The sequence below is a fragment of the Cupressus sempervirens genome, chromosome 7 (genome assembly GCF_028749045.1).
Source record: "Cupressus sempervirens isolate cs-2001-9-10 chromosome 7, ASM2874904v1, whole genome shotgun sequence".
In the NCBI taxonomy this organism is placed as follows: domain Eukaryota; kingdom Viridiplantae; phylum Streptophyta; class Pinopsida; order Cupressales; family Cupressaceae; genus Cupressus; species Cupressus sempervirens.
Genome location: NC_143124.1, coordinates 281,609,461 through 281,621,847, shown reverse-complemented (window position 1 = coordinate 281,621,847; position 12,387 = coordinate 281,609,461).

Sequence of the window (12,387 nt, the reverse complement as noted above, 5' to 3'; positions counted from 1 at the left end):
TTATTATTTTCCTTCCATTTTCGTCACTTTCTCTCTCCTCCACAATTTGTATTTTTTTTTTTCCTTTTTTTTTCTAATAATTTAATTTTCCCATGCAAGATGCTCCTGCATCAGTGAAAATGTCTTAACTGAGCACTCCTAATAGGCTATTGTAAATCCTTTAATAGGGTGCTTACTTCATTGTAAGTTTAAGTCCTCTCACTAGGCACAATTTTAGAAGGGTGTTTAAATCCTTTAAGGGTGTGATCTAAAAATCTTGTAAGCCTTTAACAAGGCATGAATTCCATAGGGTAGATCATGTCTCATGATCAAAACAATGTAACCTTTATTGAATACACTTTATTACTATAGTAGTGAAGATTTGTGGGTGTCATCCCCACCCCAATTTTACCTTCTCCTTGGTTGGTTTCTGGGTAACCAAATATCTTGTGTCATACATGTGTTGAGTATTTTACTTTCATACTATGGATGTATATGCTTAATTTTGTATTTCAGTTTATATGCATAGATTGTGAGATGGATGTTTGGTGAATAGTTTTTGAGGTTGAAATTTTTAAATGTTGATTCAACCCAACCCCCCTCCCCCCTCTCAAAGTTTACTTCCCTATCGTATTTTCAACAATAAGATGGTAATTGAAAAAGAATTTTTTTATAGTAGAGATATCTTTAGGAAATAATTTTTTGGAAACATAAGAAGAATCAAGCATGACAAACACCAACCATTCTGATTTGCATCACTAATTGTGCACATATTCTTCCATGTTAAGCATAAGTTTCCTAATATGTACCCACATTCAATAAACTAATGAAATATGTGTTATGGACCCAATCACATAACACTACCATATATATTACATAGGAGACATAACATTAGACCTATATGGTATGTTTAAGGGATTTCAAACAGGGAAGAAGAAAAGGTATCTAATCCCTAGGATAGCGATTAAGAAATATGCAGAAATAATTTTCTTCATGGTAGAAACAAATTATACATACATGGAGGTAGTAGAACCAAGAGAGGTTTTCATTTTTTCTATGGGATATGAAATAGATGACCATACATTGTGTTGGTATCTCTAACTATTGTTGTCTATTAGTGTCAAACAATTAGTCATTTACTACGCAGAGTCAAACGACCATCATTGTGATCAAGCTACTCTATATAGGTTGAGTCATGTACATAAGCATGCATGTACTAAGATTTTCAGGAGCTGAAAAAATATGTGGATGCCAAGTACTTCTATTCAAGTTGATTTCAATAGTTACTAAGAAGTTCAAGCATATACGTGTCAAGTTACATAGTAGATACCAAGAATAGTATAGATCAAGCATTAAGAACATGTTGAGAATTAGAGGCAATAAGTGTCATTCAATGAAAAAAAATTGAGGTAAACCATTTTCAAGCTGACATGGAAGCAACATTTAATATTTGTAGAGGTTTTTATAGAGAATTTTACATGTTTTATGATGTGGATCATAGATCCCTATGTTCTATAACTAATGATTCAAATAAAGAGGCAAAAGATTGAAGCATCTAGAAAAATATTTATGGAATTATTTAAATAGAGAATATTTTAACCTAGATGAAGTGTGAGAGAAAAGAGTGAAGAATTAAATGAGCTATGATGTAACAAATGATATATGTGAATAGTTAGGTGAAGGATTGATGAGGGCATGACCCAAGACAAAATGAACACAATAGGAAAAAGGAAATATTATTATCAGAAGTGACATGATATTACATTTAGTACAATGAAAACATAATCAATGATGTGCCTTAGGGGTTTACAATGTTGTTTGATTCTAGAGAAAAAATCCTCCTTATAGTACCTTCTCCCAAACTCTACCAAAACAGCATTTACAATGCTACAAATGACCTTAAGGAACTTGAATTAGGTTTAGGTTTAGGAATACATTTTATAATATTCCATTTGACATCCACCACAAACAAAAAAAGGCTCTAGAAAATATGTCAAAAGTTTGTGTAAAATTAGAAGAATCTAGAAATGGTAGTCCAACTTCCGAGAGGCATAACTTTTGATTTGGAACTTTGATTGATGAACTATTTACATTTTAGGAAAGCCCTCCAAGAACTCTATAGCCCTATGGACTAGCTATGCTTATCCCTCATTTTCAATCCTATAAAAGTCTATCTAGTGCCTTAAATCTAACTTTGAACTACTCTTAAGGGTCTATAAGCAACTTAGAATTGCAATAATTTTTAAACCATAAAGTCTTTTGACCTAATTTTTATTTTGTAGAGTGCTTTAAATTACAAGATAATCATCCCTCAAAATTACACCCTCTAACCCATCATAAGTATGGCTCAATTACAAATTAACATATATTTTACATTTGCATATATCCTAAGGTGCTCAAAAACTCTAACCTTGAAACTAATAGTGGAACTATGAGAGTTGGAATCTCTATTCAACCCAAATGGGTATCAAAAAATAAAGACACTTTAAATAGAAATTAAAACTAAGCATATTTTTGGGTGATACAGTATTGTCCTTATACCATTGGATGCTCCTGCATCAGACACCCAGGGTAGATTGAAAAGTGACCCCGTCACTTCATATCTAGTAGAGGAAAACCCAAATGGGCAACCTCCACTATGAATATTCAAGTTGAATCTTCACTGGTCATCCATTCCACTTTACTAGGTATTCTTCATATTGCATATTTGTGGTACTCTAGGCCACTTGACTATCCAGAATTTGTTCAATCTCTTCCTTCTGAGAAGTAGGAATTGGGCATTGCTCTAACATCATTTCCTTCTTTGCACCATCATCATGTTATTCTATTAATTCTACAATATTTAAAATAGGAGAAATGTGAATCCCATCTAGCAACTCCACCTCATATGCATTTCCTCAATCATGTTTCTTCAAAATTTTGAAGGGACAAAATTGCTTCATCTTTAGACTATTGTAGGTACCCACTAGAAATCATTCCTTCCTCAAGTATACCATAACTAGATCCCCAAATTGGAACTCTTAGGTCTCCTCTTTTTCTCTACTTTACCCTTATACTATAGGTTCATCTTGGTAATATGTGCACGTACCCCTTCATGGATGTTCTTGACATGTTCAGCAATGTCTTTTACATCACCACTTATTCTCTCTCCTTGCTCCATCTTCCTTCTCTCTAGTATAGTCCTTAGACTACTCCCATAAACAATATGGAATGGAGATCTACCAGTACTTCTATTCACATAATTGTTGTAATCAATTTTTTCTTGTGGTAGAATCAAATCCCATCCTTTGGGCTTATCTCCTACTAATTATCTTAGCAAATTTCCTAGACTTTCAGTCACTACTTCTATTTTTCTATCACCCTGTAGATGATATGTAGAACTAAACTTCAATTATATGTTCAACTTCTTCCACAAAGTCCTCTAGAAATACCCAACAAATTTAGTATCTCTATCAAAAAACATACTTTTTGGGAGACCCTGTAGCCTCATGACTTCTCTAAAAAATAAATTTGCAATATACACTGCATCAAGAGTCTTGTGGCATAGAATGAAGTGTTCCATCTTGGAGAATCTATCAACCACCACAAATACAGAGTCATTACCACTTTGTTTCATTGGCAATCCAAGAAAAAAATCCATACTTATGTCCTCCCAAGGCTTTGATGGAAGAAGAAATGGCTGATAAAGTACAATATTTTGACTAAATCCTTTGGCTATTTGACATACTTGACAACTCTGGACAAACTTCTTCACATCTTGTGATAGTTGAGGCCAAAAGTAATGTTCACTAATAATAGAAATGGTCTTATCTTGACCAAGTGTCCTTCCATCCCTCCATTGTGTTTCTCCTTGATCAAGTTCTCCCTAATGGAACTCCTTGGAATACACAATTGACTTCCTTTAAACAACATATCATCCTAGATCATATAATCTAGCCACTTGGTCCTATCTAGAGTAACATGTTCTTTACAAGCCTTCCAAGCCTCTGCAAAGTTAGGATCCTCAGGGTACATATTCTTGAGTTCATCAAACCCAACTACTTCAACTTGCATTTCTATTAGCAACAATTGACTCCTACTTAATGCTTTTGCAACCCTCTTAGACCTTTCATTTCTATGTTTCAATATAAATGTATAGCTTTGCATGAACTCTACCTATTTAAAATGTTTCTAATTCAATTTACCTTGGCTATTCAAGTATTGCAATGCCTGATCATCAATATATAAGACAAATTCTTTTGACAAAAAATAATGCCTCCATTTCTTTAAGGCCTAAACTATTGCATAGAACTCCTAATCATAAATAGAATACTTCTGCTTTGCATCATTCAAATTTTCACTAAAATAGGAAATAGGCTTACCTTCTTGCCTCAACACAGGCCTAATAAAACTATCACTAGCATAACAATCCACCTAGAAAACTTTGTTGAAATCAAGAAGTCTTAATGTAGGTTGCTTTGTCACCTTCTTCAACAATTCAAAACTCCTTCCAGCTCCTGTAGTCCACTTGAACTCTTTTCTATCTCCCCTCATTGTTTCAATTAGGGGTGTACATATACTACTAAAATTCCTAATGAACTCGCTATAAAAACTAGCCAGACCATATTATGACCTCACCTTAGTGGTAAACCTTGAAGTAGGCCATTCCAAGATGACCTTCACCTTCTTTGGGTCCATTTTGAGACCTTCAACTGATACACCAACACCAAATAAACTAACTCACTTTTGACAAAGATACACTTCTTCAAATTAATCAACAATTTCTCTTCCCTCACCTCATGTGAGAATGTACTTCCTTGCATGATTCTCGCATGAGGAAGCGCTCCACTACACGTGAGGAAGCACTTACCTTCAACCCAAAACTAGTGTGGGATCTCAGACGGAAAATACGGGGTGTTTCCCTCAATTTTTAGGGATCAATTTTTGGGGTTTCTAGTACCCTTTTGGATGCCTTAAATTACCTTGCTTTGTCAGATTTTAGATTTGAATTTTTGTTGATGTTTTGGCTTTTTTTTCCTATTGTGTGTTGTGTTAGTTTGGGTAGTGGCATTAGGAGATCTATTGGTTGTTGAGATGGTGGTTAAGACTTCAGTTGTGATCTTTGTGATCCATGTATGTTGTTGTCTTGTGCACTTACACTTGTAAGAGAAAATATCTTGGCTTGTATTTCACCCTTTTTCCAATGATCTCTAGGTAGGGCATTACACCTCAACCTTTCTAGGACACTACAAATGTACAATAAATGTTCATCCAAAGACTTACTGAGAATCAAAATATCATCCAAATAGACAATACAAATTTTTTTTTAAAAAAAATTATTTAGTACCTCATTCATAAGCCACATGAAGGTGCTTGGCACATTGATCATTCCAAAGGGCATGACTAACCACTTGTATAGACCATCCTTGGTCTTGAATGTAGTCTTCCACTCATCTCCCTCTCGTATCTATATCTGGTCATAGCCAATCTTGAGATCTATCTTTGTGAAATATTAAGTTCCACTCAAGCATTCCATAATATCATCCATCCTTGGCAAAGGAAACTAGTACTTGATAGTTATTTTATTTATTTCTCGAGAATATATACACATTCTCCACTCTCCATCCTTCTTTGATGCTAACACTATAGGTACTACACATAGACTCAGGCTCTCTCAAATTAAACCTTTCCTTAATAACTCCTAAACTTGTCTATTCAGCTCCTTAGTCTTAGTAGGTGTCATCCTATGAGCAGCCTTGTTAGGAAAACTAGCTCTAGGGACTAAATATATTTGATGATTGATTTGCCTTATTGGCGAGAACTCTTCTGGAACATTATCATAGATAATATCTCTATACTCACTAATAGACCTCAAACTTCAAGTGGAACTTCACTACTACTTTGCTTATCATTTCTAGGAATTAACGCATAACACATATGCTGATGTTCCTTGCCATCCTAAAATTTTCTTCCATCAACAAGATATACCCTAGCACTATTGCATACCTTTTCACTCTACTTTATCAAGGGCTTCAATTTGTGGAAAACTCTATCCTTTGTTAGAGAGTATGTATTTGCATGACCATAATGTATAGCATACCTATGAAACTACCACAACCTTCCCAAAAACAAATGGTAGACATACATTGGGATGATGTCACAGAGAGCCTTGTCATGGTATCTCCCAATCTTGAACTTTACTAAATATTGCTCACTAACTAGAACCTTAAGATCATCCTGCACTAAAGAAATCTAATAGGGATGGGGTTGTTTAACCCTCTTGAGCTTTAGCTTTGAGACCATCTCCTTTGACACCAAGTTTTTAGTGCTCTAACTATCAACAATCACATCACAACATTTACCCTCACACTTGCACCTAGTATGAAATAGACTCCTCCTTTCTTTAGGTTCAATCTCACCACTTAGCAAGACCTTTTCATTAACTAGAATCTCTCCTCTTTCTACATCCTCTAAATGTAATTACTATGCATCATCATCCACATGAGCAACACTTGCTTGACCATCAACTCTCCTATCTGTCCTTCCTTGGGTTTAAGGGCATTTGTAGCATGATGACCTTCTTCATTGTAATGAAAATAGGTACCATAGAAGCCTTCTCTTCGTAAAAATTGTCCATTTCCTCTACCTCTTCCTCTTTGATCTCCAAAATTTTGATCATGAGAGTAGTTGAAGCCCTCATTCCTCTGGTTTTGATTGGTACCCACATATTCTTTTTTCTTCTAGTTCTCATTTTTGCCTCCGAATGACCTACCACACCCCTTGCTCCTTGATTGCATCCTCTTTGGCTTCCATCAATTTTTTTGTTTAACTTCTCCTCAAATTGCAAGGAAAACTAGTATGCCTCTTCAATACTAATCATTCTAACTAGACTTAACTCCTCCTAAATGGTTGGTCTTAACCCATTAAGGTAATGAGAAACATTCTCCTTGTTTGCTTCCACATGCCCTATCCTAATAAGGACTTGATAAAACTCCTCTGTGTATTCCTGGATAGATTTTATCACTTTCTTTAACCCTTCCATCTTCTTGAACAACTAAGCTTGTAATCAACAAGAATGAACTACTTTTTTAGTTCGTCCACCATGCAATCCCATCTTTTGATTTTCTCCTTTCCTCTTCTATTTCTTTCCAACTAAATCTCTTGCCACCAAATTTTGTCATGGATTTTCATTTTGGCTTTCACAAACCTAACCCTATCAAGGTCCCTGATATCCTCATGCTTAAAATATTCCTCTAGCTCATTGACCTAGTTGATCAACTCATCTGGGTTTAGATTTCCTGAATACATGCTGACATCAATTTTAGGTCTTTTTCCCAGCTTGGCAATGACCCTAAAAATATTCTCCTCTACCTAGTTTAGGAATTCTGCTTCTCCTTCTACATCCTGCACAATATTTCCTTCTTCTTCATTTTCCAACTCACTTTTGTCACCTATGGAAATATCCATCCCTCTACGGATCTCCTCTCACAATGCCTAAACTTGTCTCTAGAAGGCTCTCACCTCAAGAGGAACAACTCTGGCCCTTCCACCACGCTCACTTCATGGAGACATCTTCTCACTATATCAAAACCCATAGCCACATAGTCTTGGTGCAAACTACCTTACAGTTGTCTCTCTATCTATACACTTAGGAAAACCCACTTGGATACCACTTAATGAGGGCACAACCCAAGACAATATAAAGACAATAGGAAAATGGGAATATTATTGTTAGAATTGATATTCTATTACATTAATTAAAATGAAAATAGACTTAATGAAATGCCTTAGGGATTTACAATGTTGTCTAATTTTGGAGAAAACACCCTCCTCATAGTACCTTCTCCCAAACTCTACCAAAATTGCATTTACAATGCTAAAAATGACCTTAAGGAACCTGAATTAGGTTTAAGGTTAGGAATAAATTTTAGAATATTCCATTTGGCATCCACCACCAAAATAAAAGGTTCTAGAAAACATGTTAGAATTCAGTGTAAAATTAAAATAATCCAGAAATGGTTGTCCAACTTCGGGGAGGCATAAGTTTTGATCCAGGACTTCAATTAACAAAATGTTTACATTTTTGGAAAGCTCTCTAGGTGCTCTATATCCCTATGGACCAGCTATGCTCATCCCCCATTTTTTGGGCCCATAAGAGGCCTTTTAGTGGCTCAAATCTAACTTTGAAGTGCTCTTAGTTGTCTCTAGGCAACTTAAAACTACAATAACTGTCAAACCGTAAAGCCTTTTGACATTTTTTTTTTGGACTGGTTTAAATTATAAGTATAATCATCCATCAAAATTACACACTCTAACTCCTCATAATTATGGCCCAATTACAAAATAACCTATTTTTAACATTGGCATGTATCCCAAGGCACTCAAAAACTCTAACCTAGAAAACCAATAGTGGAACTATGAGACTTGGAATCTCTATTTGACCCAAATGGGTATCTAGAAATAAAGAAACTTTCAATAGAAGGTAACATGAAGCATATTTTTGGGTGATACAAGATTGCCCTTACACCACTAGATGCTCATACATCAAGGATCGAGATAAGATAAAGAAGACAGGTAGAGAAGTGTTCTATTATTTTATAGTAGAGAAAGTGACCTAATTAGTATAGTAAAGGGGAAGAAATGCTTTATCACATTAGAGAGAGGATCAGTTTGTAAAGATGAGACTTGAAATCAACTTATAGAGAAAATTGAGACTCAAGTACTGAATCAATTCTAGTCAACTTGAGTGAGGGTAAATCTTTTAATAGAGCAATCTTGATATATCTATGTAAATCTCCTCATAGAGTCCTTACTTTTTTGTAAGTGTTAAATGATGTAACAAGGTCAAACTTAACAATCTCAAAATATTTTAACAAGGCAAACCCCTCATAGGGTAGATCATATATTATGGTCAAACATTATAACCCTAACAAGTTAACTTTATTATTACAGTAATGAAGCTTTGTGGATGTCATCCTGATCCAAGTTTTACCTTCACCTTGGAGGGTTTCCAAGGTAAAAAATATTATGTTATGTGTTAATTTTCATGCTTGTAATAGATTAGATCTACATGTTACAAAAACTTTACTTTTACAAGTTTTGCATGCATAAGACAACTGGTGAATGTGTGAATGAGTTTTTGAAAAGTAAAAGTATTTAAGATTCTAATTCAACACCCTTGTTAGTATCTTGTTATCTTGTTTATACTTCCATCACTCAAAAATTGGTATCAGAGAAACTGGTTCACTTAGAGAAGCTTAATCACTTGGGGATTGGATCTTCAAGATGAAGGCTTATAAATTAGACAAGGTTATTGAATATTAGGTGATTGACATCCAAATCATGCTGTAGAAACTTGAGAAAGAAAGACAAGATATGAAGAAATCCTTAAAAAGAAGAAAGGAATTGGCAATCCAAGACAAATAATTTTCCTACAAAGAAGCTAAGATTGAAGGATTGTTTGAACCAATCAAACCAAATGACAAAGTATCTACAAATCTACTTGAAAAGAATAATCTCCTAAAAGAAAAAAAAAAAAAAAGAACTTAAAAGGGAATTGTTGGAAATATAAGAGGAGTAACTAAGAGGGGAGGGGTGAATTAGTTACTACTAAAAAAAATCCTAGAACCCTTATATGTCAATACGAAAATGCAAACTGAAAACTAAATACTGCTTAAGCTCAGTAACATATAAAGTTTAGATGTTATCTATGATTACCATTACTTTAACTTATTTGCAAACACACAAAAGAAAATAGCATTAACACATTTGACACCAGGATTTAGTATAGAAACCTAATTTGGGAAAAACCACCAATTGTAACTAGCTATTGCTTTTAGTTTTCTAAAGTGAGCCCTATTAAGAGCCAACCCTATTAAAGGTTACAAAACACACTATTAAGTGTGACCCTATTAGAGGATTTAATCACCCTATTAGGAGTGACCTTGTTAGAGTTCTTTAGAAAATTCAATAGAATTGCCACCTTTTTAGAGGATTTGTATATAGCTATTAAGCTCACTTTGTTAAGAGATTTAGATCACTGCTATAATGGTTAGAGAGTAACAATGAGATGACCTGATTTGAATGCAACTTAATTGCTGATTATGGATCTCTATTCTAGCTTGTACTTGATCCTTCCTCATCGAATATAACTTTTCTTCTCCACAAGGATACTCTTCTTATCCTTCAAATTCTCTTCCTCTTCTCATCATTAAATCTTTAATAACATCTTTATTCTTGCACATTCACACTTTGAAATCACAACTTGACCTTATACTTATATCTTTCACTTTGTCAAGTCAGCTGAAATATAACTTAGAATAATTAATATTCACCACCTCAGTCGGCTGGAATCAATAGATAAATCAGTTAAGCTTAATATTCCAAAATTAGAAAATTCTTCTTTAGCTAACTTAGCTCAGTAGATACTATCTCAAAAGCAATTTATTTTGTTAACCAGCAGAAGCACAGTGCAAAAACCCTTTGGCAACCCAATGATCTCAGTTAGCACTAGTTCCATCCAACTTTCCTTCATTAATTAAGTGAGCTTGGTTAACACTCATCATTTTCATACTTTCCTTCAACGCCCAAGTGAACTTGGTAGATACTACCTTCTAAACTAGGAAATCACAAGAATGCTTGGTAGACATAGAAAATTGTCTTCACTACCCGAATGAGCTTGGAATATACTGACTGGTAATGATATGAAATTTGTGTAACATCAAAGAAAATACATAATTAATCAATTTCATCAAAAAATCTCCCTCCTTGGCATTGATGGCAACACAACATGTCATAGCACAATGAAATTCTGGAGACTTGAGAACTCCCTCTATCAGTATGAGCTCTTCCTTTTACTAGATTCTTTCTCTAGCTTCAACAAATTCTATCAAGTTCATTCCAAATTTTCTCCCTCTTACAACAAGGTTCTGCCTCTTTAGTTCTTTAGTTCCTTACTTTATTCTAGTTCCAAAAATTTCTCAAAGATATGATAGTAAACTTCTCCCTCTTTGACAACACACGCCAAAGACAACAATTCTATAAATACCAATGTACCTTAAGTATTGATTCATCTACAATATACCCTTGCCAATTTTGCACCAACTGATTGATCTTCAACTTAGCTTTTTGTTGATCCATCACTAATCTTTATTTAGTAAGCTTCAGATAGGGGAATGACCCCTAGATTACCTCTTAGATTCATAAATGCATCCTTAGGTAATGGCTTGGTAAATATGTCTACAATTCGTTCCTTTATATTAACATATTCCAATTTGAATTCTTTCTCTTGTAGTAACTTTCTCAAGAAGTGATATTTTATAGCAATGTGTTTTGTTTTGGTATGCATCACTTGATTCTTTGATATGTCGATTGCACTAGTGTTATCATAGTATATGACTATTGGATCGTTGACCTCTATCTTCATTCCTTCCAACAATTGTTTGAACCAAACAATGCTAGAACAAATAACTATTACTACCACATATTCTACCTATGCTGTGGATTGAGATGAACAATTTTTCTTCTTTCTTGTCCAAGACACTAGTCTTTTACCAAGAAAAAACACTCCACCACTAGTGCTTTTTCTGTCATCAATACTTCCTACCCAATCAGAATTAGTGAATACCTTCAAGTCCAAATTGCCTCTAATTTTATACCATAAGCCATAGTCTTTAGTACCTTTCATATATCTCATGATTCTCTTGATTTTTATCATGTGATTTTTCTTAAGATTTTCTAAGAATTTTTCCACTATTCCAATTGTTAGAGAAATATTAGGCCTTGTGTGTACTACATACTACAATTTTCCAATCATTGATCTGTATGTGGTTTGGTCTACTTCTTTGGAATCATCATTTTTGGAGACATTATGTCTAGTAGACATAGGTGTTCCAACTGGTCATGGATCTTCAATTCCAAACTTCTTTAGTATTTCCTTGATATAATTATATTGAGTGATGTAGATACCATTTTTGTTCTGTTGTATCTATAATCCAACAAAGAATTTTATCTCACCAAACATGGACATCTCAAATTCTTTATGCATTTCTTCTAAAAATTATTTGCACAAGTCATCATTTCCTATAAATAGTGCATCATCAACAAATATTTCTACCAACACAATCTTCATGTTTGGTCCTTCCTCGATATACAAACTACTATTATCATTTGTTCTTTGAAAGCCAATTTATACCAAGTAATTATGAATTCTTTCATACCAAGCTCTGGGAGCTTGCTTGAGACCATATAATGCTTTGTGTAACTTGCAAACCATGTCTCTTTTGTTAGGATCTATAAAACCTTCTGGTTGTTCAATTTAGACTTCCTTATCAAGAATTCCATTCAAGAATGTAGATTTAACATCCATTTGATATACTTCAAATACTCTATGTGTTGCATATGCTAGTAAAGTTCTAACACCTAGTCTTA